Genomic DNA, 21,272 nt, shown 5'->3' on the forward strand with positions numbered 1-21,272 from the left:
CCCACAGGAGTGGGAACCCAAGGCAGTGGCCTTTGGCTGATGTGGAGGGCATTATAATATGCCTGCTCCTTCAGTTCCGTGAATGTTCATCCCAGCAAATTGCTCTGTCTCTGCTCAAGGATCCTTGTAAATATATGGACTAGAAGTGGCAGGAGCTGCAGACTACCAGGGGTTTTTTTTTTTCTCCCAAGGAAAGATTAGATTTCAAAACTTCCCCTTTTGTATTGAAGGAGAGCAGAAAATCTTTCTTACAACCTGTCTGGAAGTCGAGCTCCAACTCTGTTACCAGTTTCCTCCTGATTTGTGCACTGCTGTGTGTTTGTTCTCTCCAGCAGCTTCCCAGCTGGAGGCAGGGCTTCTTAATTCCCTTTTGGAAAGGGATTTCCAGCTCCAGCACTAACCCACTGAAAAATGAACCTAGGATAAGCAGAGCCCCAGACCGTGCTGCACTCTGAGGGGAGGCTCCTGGTTTGGTTTGTCCCGCTGCAGTGATTGCTTTGTGGTGCTGAGCAGACCAGGGACTGCCTGCCCAAGCTTTACTCCCAGGAAAGGGGAAAGATGGAAGCAGGTGCTTAAATGCACAGGGAGAAACTGCTAAAAATTCCTCCATTTCCAGCTCTCTCCCAGCATCCCTTTGATGGGAGTGGTGGGAAGAGAACCCCAACTTTATGACAGGAGCTAAGCATCATAAAATCATGGAATGGTTTGGGTTGGAAGGGACAGTCTTGTTCTACCCACCTGCCACAGCCAGGGACACCTTCCAGGCTGTTCCAAGCCCGGTCCAACCTGGCCTTGGCCACTTCCAGGGAGGTGGCAGTCACAGCTTCTCTGGGTAGAGGAGAAGCCATTGCTCCTGATCCAAGTAGCTCCTCTCAAGTTTTGCAGTCACTTTGGGAAGTTGGGCAGACAAGCCACTGGAATAGCTCTGAGCCAGCGACTCCAGGGCAGCCAGGGTTACTCCAGTTTTTCTAGGTCATTCCTGTAGCCAGATGCTGCTCTCCAGAATGTGAAACCTCTGCCCTTGGACTACTTATAAGTTCTATAAGGTTCTAATTCCAGGTATGACTGTCATAGTTCTATAAACTTCCAGAAGCTGAACTGACTCCTGGAAACTTCTCTGGTGTCAAATTCACTGTCCACATCCCATTGGATTTGGACATCCATCCATCCATCCATCCATCCATCCATCCATCCATCCTTCAGTGAATTAAGCCTTTCCTATGTCAAGGAATGGGTGGAACATCCCCGAGTGTGCCCAGCCCCAGCAGCACGAGTGTGGTTGGCTGTGGTGGAGGATCCGTGTCCCAGCACATCCCTGGGATTTGCACAGGCAGATGGCAGTGCCTGTGACACTCACAGAGCCAGGGCCCCAGGGATGGAGCACCAGTCTGGCCCGAGTCAGCAGCACTCCAGAGCTCCGAGCCAGCCAGCGGAGCCTGGATGTGATGGAAGTAATGAACAGCGCGGCTCCAAATTAAAATCAAGCTAATGCAAAGGGCAGGGACCTCACCTGTCACTCTGCTGCATCTCTGCAGAGCTGCTCGGACTCTGCTGAGCTCACAACTCTGGGTTCCCTGACCCTGGGGGGCCAAGGCTGCTGTGCCATTCTAATGATGCTCCCGAGGGGAGCGGGGTGAAGGGCTCAAGGAAGGAGGGCTCGAGGGCAGCCACCTTTATTTAATGCACCATGACAGTGCATAACTAACACTCTTTATCTCCCTGCATTTTGCTGAGAGGTGGCAGTTCCAGTGCGGGGCTGATGAAGTCTGTCATCTTCCTGATGACAATGCTTAACTTTTGTCTCCTTCCTGACTCTTCCCCGTTGCTACTTGTTTGGAGGTGAGTGTTTTGTCCTTAAACAAGAGACTGAGCTATGAGACCTTGCTAATACTGGTTCTTTTCTCCTCCTTGATAAGGACGAGGAAACCTCTCCCACCCCTGAGGTATCCTGCCCCTCCACATATCCATCTCCCCAAAAATTAGGAGATTTTCATTATGGGAGAGGGAGCACAAACAAAAACTTCCTTTTGTTTCCATTGAAGGTCTTCTCCAAGCAGATTAGGGAAGTGGGGCAGGAGGCCAGTCTTATGTCCCAGTCACCTTTCACAACTGCAGCTTTGATTTGAAAATGCGCTTGGAAAGCTGTGGAAGGAGTGTTTGTCAGGAGAGTGCTTTGGAGGAGGAGAGCTTTGTGTCTTGGAAGCCATAAAACCACTTCTGGGAGCTTTGTCTCACTCCTTAAGAGGTTTTGTGCCTAATTGAGGATTCAGTGAAGGCTCTTGCAGGTTGAGAAAAGAAGCTTGGGCCAACTGCTTGTGCAAGGTCCACTGGGGTGGGAAGAAATCCATTAAGGACCCCAAGAGTGAAATCTGCAGGGTTGTGACCCCAGGTATTTTCCTCTGCAGGAATGCCTGCCATGGTGCTGCGTCCTCCCCAAAGAGAAGATGGAAAGTGCCAATTGTCCTTGCTATTTGTTCTGATGCCAGCAGCCCCGTTGGGGTCTCCAGGCAGGCGCTGGTGGGAAGCTCGCTGGCTCCTCTGGGCTCACTGGGCACCTTTCTCCTTCCAAAGGGGAGAAAGGATGCAGCAAAGATGAGCTCACATCACTGAAATGCTTTACCCTGAGCCTCCCCCTTGGCAAGGAGAAGTAGGAAGGCCTTAACTCCACTCCCTGCATTTCCTGCATGCATTTCCCATTGCATGTGACGTGGGGACACAATGCTGAGGGTGGAATCTCTGCAGGGCTGGAGTGGCACTTGCTGGGGGAGCTGTGGGGTGGAGGGGCAGAGCTCCTGCCCCAGGTCAAAATGGGAATCCACTCAATCCCAACAGGTGAGGGCAGAGCAGGAGGATGGGTGCTGCAGTGCCAAATTGATCTGCTCCTAAGGAATGCAGAGATCAGGGATGCTCTCCTGACACCCCTTCCAGCCCTTCTTTCAGCCCAGCAGGGCTTGCAGGGCTCAGCTGTCCCTGTCCCTCGCTGTCCCTCTGGGCTTTGCCCTCCTCTTCCCACATCCTTCTGAGACAGAAGGGGAATGGGAGCTCAGGGACCTGGCAAGTGGCACCCCGGAGGCCTCGGCATCGATCGATCCGTCAGGAGCCTGAGCACAGGGCATGTGCTGACTGAGGGAAACAGCCCTGTGATAAATTGGATCAGAAAATACAAACGGGATATTGGCACTTGGGGATGCAGGAGAGCAGGGACTGTGCTAAGGGAGAAGGGCCATAATAAATGGCTCCTTCTCAGAGGCCTGGGGATGAATCTCTGGGCCCTGGCCTGAGGTTTGGGCTGTGGCCTCTGGCTGGTCTCTGCAGGACACCTGCACCTGGTGCCACTTCCAGGGGTCCTGCTGGTAAATGGAGCTGGTTCCTGCCCAGGACAAGGTGGAGAGTGACATGACTGATATGGGATTGGGAAATCCCAGGAAACCGAGCTGTCAAATGATTGTTCCCCCTTGCCTGGAGGAAGAGGGGAGGGAAAAGGCTTTTGAAACCACTTTCTTCCATAGAATCATAAAATAGGCTGAGCTGTAAGGGACCCACAAGATCATCCAGTCCAACTCCTGGCCCTGCCCAGGACACCCCAACAATCCTACCCTGTGCATCCCTGAGAGCATTGTCCAAATGCTCCTGGAGCTCTGGCAGCCTTGGGGAGCCTGTTCAGTGCCCCAGCACCCTCTGGGGGAAGAACTTTCCCCTGATATCCAACCTAAACCTCCCCTGAAACAGCTCTGGCTGTTCCCTGGTCCTAACTCTGTGCTTTTCCCTCAGAGGGCCTGCAGCGCTGCAGGACTCAGTGAGGGACCTTGCTAGAGGTCAGGGCCAGGAGCAGGATTCTCCTCTGAGAGGGGAGAGCTGAGGGGGAGGATCGAGTCATGCAACAGCGCCTAAGCTGCTTCCCAAGTCCTTAAAACACAGCTTAAGGCAGTGAAGCGATCCCAGCAGCTTCAGGGGCATCACTGACAAACAGGGAGGCTGGCAGGGAATCCAGGAGCTGGGGGAATGGCAAGGGGAGCACCTGGCTCCAGGTGAGCTCAATTTGCTGCTGCCTGGAAAAGAGGGATGGAGATGTGGGTGGGTGTGTGGGGAATTCAGAAAGGATTAATGCATGTCCTGCTGTGGGAATGAGCTGCACACACATTGCTGCCTCCGCACGGTGATCCAGAGGAGCTGAGGATGGGATGTTCATCAGGAGACTCAGTGGAGCTTAAATACCTCCTGCACAACAGTAGCTGCAGGAGCGCTCAGCATCTGCCATTCTCTGCCAGGAAGGGATTTCCATGCCAGGTCCTGCTCCTCTGGAGACAGTGCCATTCCCTTCCAGTGTGGGAGAGGGCAGGGAAAGAGCTGTTGCTGGGACTCGTGTGCCGCTGGGATGTGCTTTCAGAGGAGGACGGAGACAAATGGCATCACTAGCAGCTTGTGTGACAGAGCAGCCAAAAAACCCAGGAACAGCTGGCGCTGCGGAACGCCTTTGGAAGGTCTGGATCTATGGAGCTGCGTGGAAATAAACTACCAAGCTGTCAGCAGTTCTCCCACCCTTCCCAAAGCACGGGAGAGGAGGAAATGGGTTCAACTCCTGCTCCTCCCAGAGGCGGGGAGATGGATTCTGAACCGGGGCTGGGGATGGTGGGGTCCTGCAGCACTGATCACTGGGAACATCTCAATTGTCACAGCTGGTTTGAAAGAAGATCTGGGACTGGAGGAGTACAGAGAACACCGAGAGCAGGTTGGAACCATGAAGTGCCTGGGGAGATCTGAATGGAACAGCACAGCATTTAAATGTGTAACTCTATCCGGAAGAGTTGATTAAAACATCACAAACTCCTAGGAAAAAACAGGCCTTTCTTCTGGCCCCTAATGGCAGGAAATGATTTGGGAAGGTGGGGCTTGCAAGGAGGCACCTCCTGGAGAAATTCAGTGGGTAACTGGGTAATGAACCAGCTGGAACGAGACTCCAAGGAACAGTGACTCTGAGTAGCAGAGGGCTGGGGGGAGCAGTCAGGCTGGCTCCTGGCTGTCCCTACACACCTAGGACACGTGCTCAGACCTCTCCCCATCTCCTGGGACCACCCAAACCCCATTGCTGAACTCCAACAAGACAAGAGCACTTCTCTAAGTGTGCACAGCCTTTGTGGGTTTTCTGGGCCTTGAATTTTGGAATGTCCCACCACTAACTTGGGACTGCATCTATGGAGCAAATTCCTCCCCTTGCTGCTCAGCATGTGAGTTGAGGGTCAGGAAACTTGGTGGCAGCTTGAGGTTTGTGGTATAAAACTCTCTCTGGCAAAGGTTCAAAGCAAAGGCCATTAAAATGCAAGACACCTTCCCCTGGAGAATGAGTTTGCTAATTAAAAATGCATTAATAAATCCAACGTTTCAGGCACAGACACGGTGAAGGAGCAGTCAGGAGTTATTAAGCAGAGTGAGGAGGCAGGACCAGACGAGTCCAAGTCCTGAGCCCTTGGTACCCACCCTGCCTGCAGGAAGTCACTGAGGTGGATTGTGGTGGTGGATTGGCAAGGGAGGAGATCACACATGGGAAGAGCTCAGCTTGTGTCCAGCCCTGTGAGTGGCCATGGCTATGGATGGGAGCTGGGAAACAGCCTGATGTGCCTGCAGCTGGAACCTGTGACCTGTCACCCTTGCTGCTGCCAGAGTGACCAAACTGTGGGCTGCCTCCAAAGGCTGTTCAAGTGGAGCTGCTCAGAGGTTCTGGCATCGCCTTCTGCGTGGTACCAAACCGTGTTCCTCCTTCCCCCATGTGGATTTTGGCATCCCAGCCTCACCTTGTCCCTGGCAGGACTCGCTGAGTACCCAGACACATTGGGCAGGCAGGGGAGGTTAAACGGTGCCGCTGTCTCCTGGGTTAATGATGTCCCAGATGATGCCAGCAGAACATTATTTACTGAGGACACGGAGCAGGCAATCGCTCTCCAGGAGCAGGTGATCAATCTTGTTACATCCCAGCAATCCCATCACTGTTCCTCACAGCAGCGAGGGGCTGGGCCTGCTCCAGGGGCACAGGGATGGATTTTGCTGTCGTTAAAGAAGAAGGACACGTTGGCAAACCAAACACTGGGGTTTCACTGGATCCTTTCAAGAACAAACCTTAGGGAGGCTGACCATGGGGTGCTGATGTCACTGGGGAGGGCTTCAGCCGGACCAGCTGGGTGGTCACCTCCTGGAGGCATGGGCAGACTTCCAAGGAAAGACTCAGTCCCACAAGGACACTGTTCCTCAGCTCACAGCCACCTTTTCTGCCTGCATTGGTAGCTCTTCTCCTGGAAAGTTGGCAGGCTCTGGCTGGTCAGGAGACTCCCTCAATTTCTTGCCCACTCCCAGTGATCAGGTGCTCTTTGCATCCATGAATTGTCAGCCAATCCCTCCTCAGTGTAAGAGTTGTTCTAAAAAAGGAATTCCTCAGGTCCCATTGCTAGCAGAGAGATTTGACAGCAATTAACGCTTTCCACTGAAATCATCTCATGCCAGGAGCAGAAAGGGACTTACTTGTGGCCGTGGGCTGCCTTCCACCCTCTGCCCTGCATGGAGCACTGCTGGAGAGCTACATGGCATCATCAGGGTTGGAAAAGCCCTCCAAGGTCACGGAGTCCATCCATTAACCCAAGCCCACCGCCAACCCACACCCCCAAGCATCACATCTCTGCAGATGTGAGGGGATTATTCCCATGCTGGAATGTCACAGAGCGATGCTTTGAGGCTCCTTGAACTTAGTGGCAGGAGCATTCATAGAGCAGAGGCCAAGGATAAGAGGAAATACGGGCTCCATGGTCCCAAGCTGTGCCAAAAAGTCACAGCTGATGTTCTGGAGCTGCTCCGTTCCCTTTGAAAATGTTGAAACTTTTCCCTCAGTCTGTCCCCACCTTCATCTTTGGCAGGAAGATGTGACCTTGTCCTGCCTGGGAAGAGTCTTCTTGTCTGGTCAGGGAAGATATGTTCCTGTCTTGTCAACCTCCTCAAGCACTTCAGAGAGGGAATGGCCATCGATAAATGGATTTTTCTTGGCTCTCACCCTGCCTGGTTTAATTCTTGGATAATTTACTGTGCCATTTCCTGACGTGCTTCTAAAATGTGCAGCAGGGAGCTGGCAAGAGAGGAGCCAGAGCTCGTCTGAGGAGATGGGGGTCAGGTCCTGGTGGAGGAGGGGGTGTCCCAGAGTGTCACCGAGTGCGACCGACGTGGTGTCCAGGGAGGGTTGCTGTTAATTGAATTGAAGAAGACAAATGGCCATTAGCTCCGTCTCCAAAGGACAATATCTGCACTGATAATGAAGCTGAACTCCCTAATCCTGATCCTGAGGATCCGTGAAGTTATGTAATTGATGGAATATCATTAAGGAAGAGGAAAATATCCAAATACAGGTGGCGGGGGGGGGGGGAAAGGGGGAAGTTTACAGAATTTGCTGAGATCTGATGCTTACAGCCAAACTTCAGAGCCAGCTTTTCTGAAGCATGGAGACCTTTGAGTCACATTTTTCATCCTCCTTCCCTGTTTGTTTTTTTTTTAAAGGCAAAATTACATTCCAGGCAATGATTGCAGCGACATTATGCTCAAGTGATCAAAATCTGTTTTGCTGCACCAATGTCAGCTGTTAAAGGGACAAGTGCCTGTGATGAATGTTTGATATCTGCCCATCTTCCCAGAGATGTATCCCAGGAGGAAGACAGGACACGATGGGATCAGCTCAGCGTTCCCCTGGCATTTCCATGGCCTCTGGAGCCGCATTTCTCAAAGAGCTCTGGGCCAGCTTTGCAGGGGGGGAATCATACCTGATGCTGCTTGGATAAACAGCCTTTGGCTGTGGGGCAGAGGAGCTTTCCTGAGAGAAAACACCAGATTGTCAGTGCTTTTTGCAGCCTCACTTGGGAAAAAGGCTCTCTGTAATCCAGGCTGGAACTAAAGCCCCAAGCAAACCGTGGTGGCATCCCATGTGCCGCCCTTTGGCCACCAGTCCCAAATCCCCCCAGCCCAAAGAGGGGGAACCAGGGCCATCTGGGAGCTGCAGAATGTGGATAAATTGGTACAGAATGGTGATAAATTGAGAAAGCGAGAAATTGATAAATTGCTGGGTGCTGATGCCATGAATTCCATTCACAGAATAATGTCATAGAATCCCTGGATGGTTTGGGGTGGAAGGAGACTTTAATGTCACCTCATTCCAGCCCCTGCTGTGTGCAGGGGATACCTTCTGCTAGGCCAGGTTGCTCCAAGCCCCATCCAGCCTGGCCTGGAATGCTTCCACCCTTCCCCATCCCTCTGCTGATTCATCACACAGTGTGGATCCTTGGGAGCATCTTCTGGAGTTCAGAGAGGCAGCAGGGAGCACAGGTTGGTCCAAGGAAAAGCCTTCCTGCCCCTGCTGAGGATGCAGGCAGTGGGTGGAAGGCCCAGGTAAATCTGCTTCCCTGGAAGCAGCAGGACCAGGGCTGCTATTCCACAAACCTTGTGCACAGTTTTCCATAACAATCCTGGCCCCATAACTGCGTGCTCTCCTCTAACACCACCTAAGTGATTTCCCCCTAGGCAGTAAGGTTAAGTCATAGGAAACAATTTCTATTTTTAATAACATTTTTGCTAAATATCCTGTCCCTGACTTTCCCCAGAGGCTCTGAATCCATCTGCAATAAGGGGGCTTTCAAAGGGCTTTAATAATAAATATAATACCACCATTCTTTTATGCTTGTAACTATTCATGCTTGACTGAATTCCCTGATCTTTTTATGGGGCTGTTGAAATATATTGCACAAGCCAAGGGCAGGCCTGGTTTTAAGCTGCTTGTGCTCCCCTGCTTTAATTCCTTTTATCTCCAGGTAACAGTCCGGGTAATGCTGTCCTGGTGTTCCATGTTATCCATGCACAATTGGAACCACGTCCATATTCAACCCTGCTGTCCCCAGGGTGGGGAGAAACCTGTTTGCCAAGAAAATCACTAAATTCTCCTGAGCATCTTCTCAGTCCAGCCCCATTTATGTCTTGCTAATGTTCCCTCCACATTCCTTCTATTTCCCCCCAGATACCACACCTCTTAGAGATCCTTTACCTTTCCTCTCTGACACTGCTTTGGAGACCCCTCAGGAAGCCAAGTTTCCCTCCCCAAAGGTTCCAGGGATGAGTTGCCCTCACCTGGGACCCCCACACACCCATCCTCCACCCACTGCCCCAGCAGCTCCATTTAACCACATCTGAACTGTGCTCAAGGAGTTCCTGTGTCCTCCTCTCCCACCTGCTCTTCCAGGACCTCTGTAGCACCTTTCCCTGGCACATTTTCCCCTCTGAACTGTTGGTTTCTCTCTCTCTGACCCTTTTCACCTTGGAGCTTTCTCCTGCTGCCCAGCCAGGCTTGTGCTGTGCCCTGGCTGTGTCTTTGCTCAGCTTTTCCTCACATCTGAGTGTTCTGGAGCCCTTGGAGCAGAGGGAGTTTGCCCCTGAGCATGACAGGCAGAATGATGGGAACTTCTGAACTAATTTGCTGTAAACAATGATCCATAATAGGTCACTTGTCTCTTCAGCAACTCGGCAATTAAATCCATCAGAGCCATGGATGTAATTGGACTGCTGGCAATTAGCACAGGAGGAGCCAGAGGGCCTTTCCAGTGATTTCCATCCCACTGCTTTGGGGCTTTTTGGGCTTTGGGCTGGGCTGCTTGAGCCCTGGATTCCCTGTGCCTCACCCAAGGGTACTGCAGAACCCAAGGATGGAGGCCTGAAGGCCCCTAGGTACAGAGGAGGCTCGGGGTACCCTCCTGGGGGAGAATGTTCCTGCAGAAAGGGTGAGCCAGGACTGACTCCCACTTATCCCTGGAGTCTGTCTGCTACATTAAAGCAAAGCAGAGCAGGAATCTGCCATGTCCTCCCAGCAGGGAAGAACAGGTTTTGCTCATGCCTTTGATTTCATGACATGGAATAAGTGCACTTTCTTCCAGTAAAAGAGAAAGAGGAAACTTACTAGGAAAAAAATAAAAAAAAATCCCTCAGACTCCCAAAAGCTGGGACTAAGCAGCAAAAGAAGCTCTTGAAAGAGACTGTTTCTGGTCCTAGGTCAGGAAGCATGAAGGAGCTCTTGGATTTCAAACTGCAGAGCAGAAACTTTGCCAAGATCAGCCTTTGCCTGCAGAGTTTGGATCGGGGCCAGCCCTGGAGTCCTGCTGCCTCCTGGCTCTGGAGGCCTCTGGGGACAGATTGGGAGGATTTCAGGAGTGGCTGGTGATAACAGAGGGTCTGAGACAGCTCAAATCAGTCACCTTGAAAATCAGGGACTTTCATGTCATTTGCAGTTGGACCATTAAGTATCAAAGCCCATAAAACCATTCACCCTCTTCTGCTGTGGCTTCCTCATCCAGCCTCCCCCTCTCTGTCAGGATAAACTGCTCCATCCCACAGGGAATGCCTCAGGTACCCTGGATTTCAGCCACATGTATTATTTTTATCTCTTACACTATTTTGCTTGGCTTTTGAACATCCAGGATCACTCCTGTATCTGTAATTTTAACAGTGAGGACATGAAATAGGCGATTTTTCTTTCACTTTTGGGTCTCCATTCGCTGTTGGGAATTAAACCAGGCCTTGCTGGAGGACAACAATGAGAATTCTTTGACTCCCTGTTGAAATCTAGTGATCCCTTTGCCTGTAGGAGAACACTTCTGCAGCATCATCACAAAAATTCCCCAGTGTCCCTTCCCTATCCCAGTTAATTATTTGGTGCTGCTGTTTCTATGCTCCCCAGGAGGGTCATTTTGCTGAAGACATTATTTTAGGAGAAAAATAGATGCTATTAAGTTAAACAAACAATATTTTAAGGGATCAACCCCCCCAAATCTGGCTTTCCATAGAAATCCTATGTGGTGTCAGCATGAGAGGAGCTGCCAGGACTTAAGCAGAGAAGCACAAAAATTTATTTATTATTGAAAATCTGACTTTTGGAGTAGCAAAAGCGTTTGCCATCAGTGGTGTTCTGGTTTAAGGTCCTGTCTTTTCCCAGCTGATCTACCAAAATGAGCTTTACTGAAAAATAGATGGAAATGGAGAAATTCCAGGAAAGGAAAGAGCTGTGGTTTTTCAATGGGCAAAACACTTTGGAGGTGCCTTGAATTTTTGGTGGGAAATAAAAGTCTCAGGTTTTTGAGGGGAGCAGTTGGAATGTCACATAGCTATGGAATGATGCAGGGCAAGCTTGGGCTTCCTTCAGGACAGGAATTCAGCTACTGGGCACTTCCAGCACTGTCCCAGGTGCAGGGAGCCCCCAAACCCTCAGGTGTGGGAAGAAACTCTTATCACCCCTGGGAGCTCCTCTTCATCCTGGCTCTCCAGACACATTCCCAAAGGAGATGTAGGGGATATGGGATGTTTCTTCCAAGGCTGGCAGGGAATCCCAATGCCTGGATGAATGTGGGGAAGAGAGATGGAGAGCAGAAATCAGAAACGCTGATGTTAGCTTGTGATGAGAGAGATAAAGACATAAGCTTGGAGCAATCCCAATTGCCCATGGGGAAAAAGTGAATTTTTGCCAGCTCTTGCTCCATCCCATAAGGGAAGCAGGTCTGTTTCCAAAGGAAAAAGGCAGGTGAGGAATGAGCTCCCACCGTGTGGAAATCGGGCTGAGCAAGGAGGTATCACAGCAAGGAGGTATCGCAGCGTATGAAGCTGTCTGGCATGTGGTCATTAAAGGTGACTTCTCTGCCCTGGTGTCCCCAGGACTGGTGGAGCAGTGGAACAGGAAGGCCCCAGGGTTTCCTGGCAGCCCTTCAAAGCAGCAGCTCTGAGCTGTGCCCTCAGGCAGCTCTGGCAGGGGACAGGGACAGCAGATAAAGGAGCACAGGCCCTGTCAGAGCTGCTCTAACGCGGATCTGCACATCCTGCCTGGAATAAGGGCAGAGCAGGGAGCTGGGGGTGCAGCCAGGTGATCCTGGATCCTTCTGCTGCTCCCTGGCCTGGCTGGAGCAGTTCCTGCCCTGGCCCTGCCTCCTGGGTGTCTTTAGCATTCCCTGTCCCCATCAGAAGCTGCTGCTGCTTTAGCCCTGCTGGCACCCCCACGGTCCTGAACTCACTCCTGTTAGGAGACTGGGAACCCTGAAATCACAGACTGGTTTGGAAGGGACCTCTTTTCTTGGGCAGGGACACCTGCCACCATCCCAGCTTGCTCCAAGCCCTTTCCAGCCTGGCCTTGGACACCCCCAGGGATCCAGGGGCAGCCACAGTTTCTCTGGGCACCCTGTGCCAGGGCCTCACCTCCCTCACAGAGAGGAATTCCTTCCCAAAATCCCATCTAACGCTGCCCTCTGGCAGTGGGAAGCAATTCCTCTTTGCCCTGTCTCTCCACCCCTTGTCCCAAGTCCCTCTCCAGCTCTCCTTGGGCCCCTTTAGGCCCTGGAAGGGCTCTGAAGTCTCTCTGGAGCCTTCTCCAGGTGAGCACCCCCAGCTCTCCCAGACTGGCTCCAGCTCTCAGAGCATCTTTCTGACTTGTTTGAGCAGGTCCAAGTCCTTTTCCACGATGTCCTTTCACACTCAGTCACCGCTGATAATTTTTAAAATAACAAAAATGTACCTGCACTTGTTAAAGCACACCAGAGTGTAAAGCAGCGAGGGGTGGGGATGTCTGGGCTTGCACCTTCCCTGCTGGGACCAGGGCTTGTAACTATTGTTTTCTGGTGTTGTAACTGGTGTTTCCTGGGCTGCTGGTGGCTCTGGAGGTTGTGATTGAAGGATTTGCTCCAGGTTATGATGTGGTGCCTAGCAAGGCTGGGTATGGGATGGGGTTGGTCCATCCTGCTGGGAACATTCTCCCACCCTCTCATCCACATCACATTAGTACAGGCAGAGGAGGGTATGCTTTAAAAGCAAAAGAGTAGGATCAGTGTAGGGAGAACATGTGGAAAATGTACAATTCCAACTGCAGCCTTGATCCCAGACCGGACTGGGAGGCTGGCAGCAGAACAGGGGCTGAGATCACCCAGTTATCCTTAAAAAACAGCTCATGCAGCCCCTGCTTGGCACTGATCAGCATCAGAGTGAGCTTCAAAACTTGAAATGCAGCAGGAGGGAAATAAATCTACAGGTGGGGGAAATTCTGTTCTCTAAAAAGGAAAAACAAGTAAAAAAAAAAAAAAAGAGAAAATAAAAAAGCAGCTGTTCTTTTTTCAGTCTATCTCTAGCCCAAGGTCTTGCCGAGGGGATGGAAAACCATTTCAAAAGGTGGAAGAAAAAGTGTTCCTTTCATCAAGGATGGTAACAGAGAAGGCTGCAAACTCAGAGCATGTGTTTTGTTTGATATTAAAGCACTTTTGGGGCAGAAGGGACTTTCCTGAGAGGATATGGAGCACTTTAATGAAGGAAGGTTTGCTCCAGCAGGGAGGAGGTTCTCCCAGGGCTGCAGGATGTGGGCACTGGGACCTCCAGGGATGGGGCAGCCACAGCTTCTCTGGGCAGCCTGGGCCAAGGCCTCACCACCCTCCCAGGGAGGAATTTCTTCCCAATAAATCATCTAAACTGAGCCCCATTCAGCTCTTTTTAATTTAGTGTGTGGACTTAGAAAGCATCACCAAAATGGCACCAAAAAAATTCCAAAGCAAAGAAATTGCAGCACTCAATAATTCTCTTTATTTTTAATTTTCCTTTATTTTTTTCCCAGCTTCTCTCCTTGTTTTTCTGATTTGACTGGAGATAGCTGAACTCTTGGGAGCAGCACTGTGATTTTTTTTCCCCTCTTTTTTCTCCTGAGATGCTGCTTGTCTCTTTGCCCAGCGATGTTAATGGATTGCTCTCCACCCTTTGGATGCAGCGTGGAAGCTGTAGGAGCTCTTTGCAGGAGTAATTTATTTCAAGGATAGCCCTGAACCCCAGAATGAGAAAATCTGAGCTCCAAAGTGATGGCCTGAGTAAAACTGCAGCTGTAATGCCGAACTTGCTCTTCTCCCCACCCTCTCCACCCTGATAGATGTGCTGGGTTAATGGAATATTATCCCTTAAAAGATTCAGGCATTTCATGTGGCACCACTTGGAAATCTCTGTGGGGGAAGGAATCAGAACATTCATTAGATTGGGCTCATCCTGGCCAAAGTTACCAGGTACTCTGGTATTTTAGGAAATATCCTTTAGGGATATCCTCTGGTATTTTAGGAAATCTTACCATGGGTCCCTGGGAGAGGAGCCCATTGTCAAACAAATCACAAGGCCTCTGCCATGCAGAATCTCCACTCTCAACTAAGGCAGACAACTCCAGAGTAAAAAGGAGACATTAATATTAAAGTCAAGTGTCACCTGCTGCTGTGGTCCCCAGTATGACTTCTAATGCTCTTGGAAAGCAGAAAATTGAGATGGAAACTTATGGCAGTGAAAACAGGCAATGGCCCAGCTGGAGCAGGGATGAAACTGGACAGAAAATGTCCTGGTGGTCCTGTCCCAAAGCCCATTAATCACCAACTGTGGCTTTAGAAAGAAACAAAGGACAGGGACACCTGCCACTATCCCAGGTTGCTCCAAGCCCTGTCCAGCCTGGTCTTGGACACTTCCAGGGATCCAGGGGCACCCACAGCTTCTCTGGGCACCCTGTGCCAGGGCCTGCTACCCTCACAGGGAACAATTCCTTCCCAGTATCCAACGTAAAGCCAAAAATATCTCACTGGAGACAGGTTTCATGTGTTTTGGGAGTTTTTTGTTGTAGATCCATGGGTTGCTGATCTTCCCTGTGGGCTCAAACCCAAGGAGGCAGGTGCCCCATCCACCCTGAGGTGCTTCTGCCTTTTGGGGAGATGTCCTGAATGGGGGTTCTGTTCAGCTTTCTGGAGTCATTTCAATTTTAAATGGAACTGACACCTTGTGTTTAGATTTTCTTGGAATAAACAAGATGTTTTTGGAAGGAGCCAGCTGTTGACCATTCATGTCCTGGGAGCAAGAACAATGGAATCTGTTGGAAGGGACCCACAGGATCATCCAGTCCAACTCCTGGCCCTGTGCAGACACTCCAATAATCCTACCCTGTGCATCCCTGAGAGTGTTATCCAAATGCTCCTGGAGCTCTGGCAGCCTCAGGGCTGTGCCCATTCCCTGGGGAGCCCCAGCACCTCTGGGGGAAAAACCTTTCCCTGATCTCCAGCCTCACCCTTCCTGACACAGCTCCAGCAGTTCCTTCTGTCCTGTCCCTGGTCCCAGAGCGCAGAGATCAGATCTGTCACTTGGGAGGAAACTGTGGATTGGGATGAGCTCTGCCCTCAGTCTCCCCTTCTCCAAACTAAACAGACCAAGTGCCTTCAGCCGCTCCTGGTCTGGCAATTCCATACCCTCCTCCATCCTCGTGTCCCTCCTTTGGGCACTCTCCAATCTCTCACCCAAAACTGCCCCCACTGGATGGGCAGGAGCGACCCTGATGGTGCCAGATCCAGGGTCCTGGATCCCTCCATTCCCTAAGCCAGAACTTGCCAAAGGAGTCATCCCACACTTTCTATGCCAGGTTGTTTATATGGAAGTGCTGCTGCCTAGACCTTCCCACCCCACCCTGTACAAAGTGCTGGAGGCACAGAGACACCTGGGGCTGGAATGCAGTTTGTGGGAGTTTTGGAGACGTGTTTTTGCATCTCAAGTAATTTTTTGATTTGATAACCACCAGTTATACGGTTCTGCTGTGGAATATCTCCTCTCATGCCTCCATGCCCAGGGAGCCTTGCACTTCCACAGATGAGTGTAAACCCTTCCCTGACTGGGAACATACCCGGAGCTGTTCCTGGATTTCCTGCTGGAGAAAACCCCTCTGCCTACTTATGTGATTAATGGTGCTAAGCCCTGAATTTGAGGAACAGCTGTTGCCACCATCAGGTCTCCAAATGAGGTGCCAAAGCCCCCAAATCCGGGGAGGTCTGGAAACAGGGAATGGTTCCTGTTGTGCTGCCCCAGGGTGTAAACCCAGAAAAACTCTGCACAAGAACAGCACAGGCCAGGAGTGGGGATTTTCCTGGTGAATGACCAGGAACCATCAGTGCCACAGAAGTTGTAATTCCAAATTCCTCCCCGGAACAACCTTTCCCAGGAAGCTGTGCACAACCAAAGGTGTTTAGCAGAAAAAACCCAGCTGTTGTATCTGCTCCTGGATGGGAGTGCTGTGAGCTGTCATCTTGGCTTTCTCTCTTTTATTATTTAAAAGACAGAGAACAAATATGAGAAAATGAACTGCAAATAATGACTAACAGCACTTCCAGCCCAAATATTTGCTCACATAATTATGTGGAAACTTTGAAGTCTTGCGGAGGATTCCGGCGCTGTTCCTGATCCAGCTTTGGCCCAAAGACAGTCGGGATGCTCCTCTCCCAGCATCAGTGCTGGGCACTGGGAGCTGCACTCAGGACTTCCTAGCCTCTCCTGGTCCTCAGAGAATTGGGGTGACAGAAAAGTAGTGGAAACTCAAGATGTTGTAGTGCATCTCCTGTCTGGGATCTTCCTGCAGCCCCAGGAAGTCGTGTCCCTCTTGGACATATTCCCAACATCTCTGCTGTCAAACAGGGCTGCTTGGGTGTGTTTGTGGTCTTCAAGGTTAAGCCAACATTATCCAACCCATTCTTTTTTCTTTTTTTTTTCTTTTTTTCTTTTCTTTTTTCTTTTTTCTTTTTTCTTTTTTCTTTTTTCTTTTTTCTTTTTTCCTTCCCATTTGAACCCGGGAAGCTGAACTGATTTTCTCCCAGCCATGCAGAACTGAGCAGAGATGTTCTGGTCACTTGGCTTTGCCAGCAAAACAGCACAAAATCTCTGATGTCCCTGCAGGGTCAGGTGTTTCAGAACCCCCTGGAAGCATAGGAGCTGTAGCCCATGGTGAGGGGAGGTCTCTGATGGAGATGTTGCAGCTGGATCTAAAACCTGGTCTGAGATTCCCAACTGTTTGACCTTGGATTTCAGGAGACCAGAGGAGCCACCCGAGGTGTGGACTTAGACCTGGTGTTTTAAGCACTGTAGAATTACAGAGTATCCCAAGCTGGACCCACAAGGATCATCAAATCCAACCCCTGAGCCTGCACAGACATCCCACCAATCCCACCCCGTGCCTGGAAGCAAATGTTGTCCCAATATTCCTGTTCCTATGCCAAACATCCTCCCAGGGCTCATTCTGAATTTCCAAGAGGGTCAAGCTTGAAGCAGAGGGGTTTGTGTCCCTTTCCACTGAATATAATTAATGATTTTGCTCCTTGTAATTAAGGAAGGGCAGTTAAGAGTGATAAAAGAAGCAAGGCAGCATTTGGCATTTCCAGAAAAACATAAACCTGCGATTTAGGCCTTAATTCCAGCAGTGGCCAGACCTTTGGTGGCGATTAAAGTATCAGGAGATCCTGTCGAGTGCTGGGTGCTGGTGATTTATGATCAAATCTAACACACAGGTAGCAGGTGGCATTTCTACACTTCCTGCAGGGAATATATCCCAAAACGTCAAATTAGATTACCCGTCTCCTTCCATTGGAGAAAAATGTGTGAGAAAAGCACTGGCAGAGGAGGAGGAAGGAGGGGGGGAGAATGTTTGCTCTATTTTAAAATTATTATTTCAGCTCACAAAGGTTGAGGTGGCTGCAAAAATTCGGAGGTGTTAAAACCCAGAGTAACAAGGAAATGTCACTTTCTCCTTGTTGGCACCATTTTCTCTTTGTCTCCCAACTTTTGCTCATTGAAGAGCACCCTTTGCAGGCAAAAACCTTGGAACCTGTAAAACATTAGGAAGAATTTTTTGGCTTTTTTCCCCCAAATGTGGTTTTGGAATGAGAAAAATCCTGATATAGTATTCCAAATTAACACTTACAAAGAAAGAAATACAACTGAGATTGTGATTTTTTTTTTTCCCCCACTGATATTTTTCTTCAAAAGACATTAAGCTGTTACCTGTCCTGTTTGGAAACCTCGCCTTCAGCTTTATTGCCAAATCCTCTTGGAAATTGCTGGGATGTGGAACAAACCCAGCTATTCCCACTCCCAAAAAGGATAAACTCTGCTAGCTGGGATCCTGATGATGAGGATGATGATTGATTGATTGATTGATTGTAATTTTTTATTATTGCACTGATGCTGGTGGTACCCTTAGTTTGGGGAAAGCTTTTTCTTTTATTTCCCCCACCAGTCCTAATAATTTATTTTCACTGCTGTGGGGTCATCCCAACATAGCTGTGCTGACGTGCTTTTGTCCTGGCCTTTCTCCAGCATTCCCAGGAGGCTTGTTGGTGTTTATATCTTCCTTACCACCTCTGTTCCTTGGAGCAGGGCATGGTTTATCTCCTGTTTTAAAGGCCTTTGCCATATTCCAGCCCTTCCCTAAATCTCTGGCGCCCGTTAATGAGATTTGTTCTGTATTGGAGCTGAGCTGACAGATGGGCAAGGACAATGTCCTGCAGTTTGGGATAGCTGGAGTGGGGGGAATAATTCTTGTGGGACCGTTTCTGCTTGGTGAGCATTTTCAGAGCATCTCTAGAAGTGCCAGCCTCTTTTCCCTCTTGTTTTCCCCTTTTAAATCCTGCCTGAAGAGGGATTTCAGCTCAGACTTTCAGCTTCCTCTGACCCGAGCAGCTTGGGGCAAACCTGGCATCAAACCTGGGAAAATAAAGGGGTTTATTACCAAGATAAATTCAATTGAGAGATTTTGGTGACAATAACCAAGTACTCTGCAAAGTGATTGTGCTTGAAAGCAGAGTGGCCCCAGCTGAAGGTTTTGATGATAAACCTGAGAAATATGGCAGGGTCTGACCACCTGTCCCTCTCAGCTCGTTCCAGAGGTGGAACTGATCCACCCAGCCTGGAAAATGCCATCAGCAAAACTTTGCATCTCCCTGAAGGAAGGATGCAGGCAAAGACTTTCCAAACTACTCCAGGTGAAGCTTCAGACATTCTGTTTCATCCTGGGACATCCAGAGGTGGTTTGGCTTCCAAGTCACCTTTGCCTTTGGTCACCCTGGCCCCAGAGGAGAAGTTTTCTTTAACTGCCCAGCACCATCCAGTTTAGTTTTGGTTTTGACAGCTGCCATTTGTCTGATTTAATCCAGCTCCCTGCTCTGCCGTGCCTTGAGGATCACGGTGGGCTGTGAGTGGTGTGTCAGCTGGGACACATTCTGTTTCCTAGGGACATCCCAGGAACGGGCTCATCCTGGCAAAAAGGGCTCACCATGAGCAAATAACCAAACCATCAGGAGCCACATGAACAGTGGGGTTACACCTCAGGGGCCTGGCCATGAGTCAGGTGATCCCTCCTTTCCTCCTCTTCCATCTTTCCATCTTCTCCTTTCCTCCCACCCCACTCCTCTTCATTCATCTCCTCCCGCCCGCAGATAATTCACGCTTTTGCAGGGACCTTTCATCACTGCCACTTTTCCCGCTCGCCCCTGATCCGTGTGGAGGAACGAGGATGTCACTTGTTGGGGGCCAGGGAGGGGACCCTGGTGGCAGATGGCAGCAGGGCTGAGCCAGGGCTCATCCATCACCGGGCTGGCAGAGCGGGGCGGCTGCTGCCATTTCCCGAAGGATCGGCATTCCAAGGGTGAGCCCAACCAGGTAATTGCTGGAGAAGAGGAGGCATTTTTCACCACTGACATGGAGGAGGGGGACAGGGCAGGGCTGTGCTAATGCCACAGTGAAGGATGAATTCATCACGGGTTCTCCCTTTTTCCTTTATTTTTTTAATCCATCCTGCTTTGATCAGCGCTGAATTATTCCCAAATGCCAAGCATCTGGTGAGTCTCCAGCAGAAACCTTTCCAGCAGCTGAGGCGCCGGGAAGCGGCCAGGCTGTGCCAAGATCCTGCTGCTCTTGTCACTGTCATCCTCACCACTGAAGTCAGAGGGTCACAAAATTTCCAGCCCCATCTCCCAGGGATTGTAGTTTGGGTCGTGGTGCTGCAGCGCCATTCCTGTGTCCGAGGTCCGCCAGGTGCAAAGGGAGGTGTGGGAAGTGAGGAGCCCGCTTCCCGCTTCCCAATCCCTGCTTCCAGCAGGAACAGACACCTGTGCCACAGCCTGTGGTTCGGGGACCTCAGGAAGGTGAGTCCCACAGGCTGGAATTGCAGTGACACGGGCCACAGGCTGCTCCGAGGGTTTTTGGGTCCTCATGCTGCTCTGGCTTACTCCAGTGTGTTGTGGTTGTGTTTGGATGCCACCCAGGGCTGTCACTCAGACAAAAATAACACCAAAAATGTTTACCAGGCACGGGCTTGTGGGCTCCGTGCAAACTTAGAGGGGACCCCAATGTGAGGAGAGAAAAAAAGAGAGAAATTGATCAAGGAGGGCAAAAAATAAATCATCTGTTCCCCTCTATTTTTAGTTTTAGACATTTGCAGAATCCAACCAGTTCTGAAGCTGATTTCTAAATTTATTCTATCCCTTTTTAGAGAACTTTCTGCATTTTCTCCACCTAATTTAAGTCTCTTTTCAAGTATTTTTAAAAGTGACAGTCGAGGCCAACTTTGCCTATTGAAGTTATCTCACATTTGTCTTTAGGAAAGAGCCAGTAAATCAAGGTATTATCATGGGAATTGGCAGGACTATCCAAATCTTTATGCAACAAAATTCAGTCTTGGGTTTCAGCTGTGATTTGCAAACAAATCCTAAATGCTCAAAAACAAATCCATCCCCCCAGAATGCATTCTCTGTTGGGAAGCAGTTCCCGGATGGTGTCGAGCAGGAATTAAAATACTTTAATTCCTCATATTCCCCTGGTCTGCCACAAGTCATTTTCACAGAACATAACCATAGAAAGGTTTGGATTGGAAGAGACCTTAAAGATCATATTTTTCCAGCCCTGTTCCACAGTCATTCCTCTAATTTCAGACATTCAAATCTGAGGCTTTAGGACTAAATTCACTAACCTCGGTGGCTTCCTTGTATTCCAGAGGGAGAGTGGCACCAGCAGCATTGGTTTCTGCTCTCCCTTTGGTCAGGGTGCCCCATTTCCTCATGACCACGTTTAGGAACGTGCCTCCCCTCAATATTCATTCTCCCTCCTCGTGTTTTCCAAGCAATCTCTTCTGTTTTCCTTTGCTCCCTGCCCCTGCAGTTCTCAGTTTACTCTGCCTGAATCCGCTCTGGCCAAGGCAGGAGGAGCTATTCCCTTCTGTCAACACTGACGGAGCAGAACTGATTCCACTTGCTCCATTACCAGTCCTGCTTCTCCCAGGATGTAAGTTATTCATTCACAGGGTAGAGAGACAACTGTATTCCTTCCTCTTCCTACTTATGGAATATTTTGACATTTCCCCATGTCTGTTTTGATTCAGTCCCATCTCTAAATAAATATCTGCCTTTCTCATG

The 21,272-nt window shown here is 50.0% G+C and overlaps 1 long non-coding RNA gene across 1 annotated transcript; it reads left to right on the forward strand.

Annotated features, from left to right (window-relative positions):
* Positions 1–721: 721 nt before the first annotated feature.
* Positions 722–4,838, forward strand: LOC147651211 (uncharacterized). Its single transcript, XR_015274450.1, has 4 exons — positions 722–1,059; positions 1,737–1,839; positions 2,406–4,481; positions 4,677–4,838. It is a non-coding gene; the product is annotated as an uncharacterized LOC147651211 (long non-coding RNA).
* Positions 4,839–21,272: the final 16,434 nt, after the last annotated feature.

This window comes from Cyanistes caeruleus, chromosome 10 (assembly GCF_971803275.1).
Source record: "Cyanistes caeruleus chromosome 10, bCyaCae1.hap1.1, whole genome shotgun sequence".
Classification (NCBI taxonomy): domain Eukaryota; kingdom Metazoa; phylum Chordata; class Aves; order Passeriformes; family Paridae; genus Cyanistes; species Cyanistes caeruleus.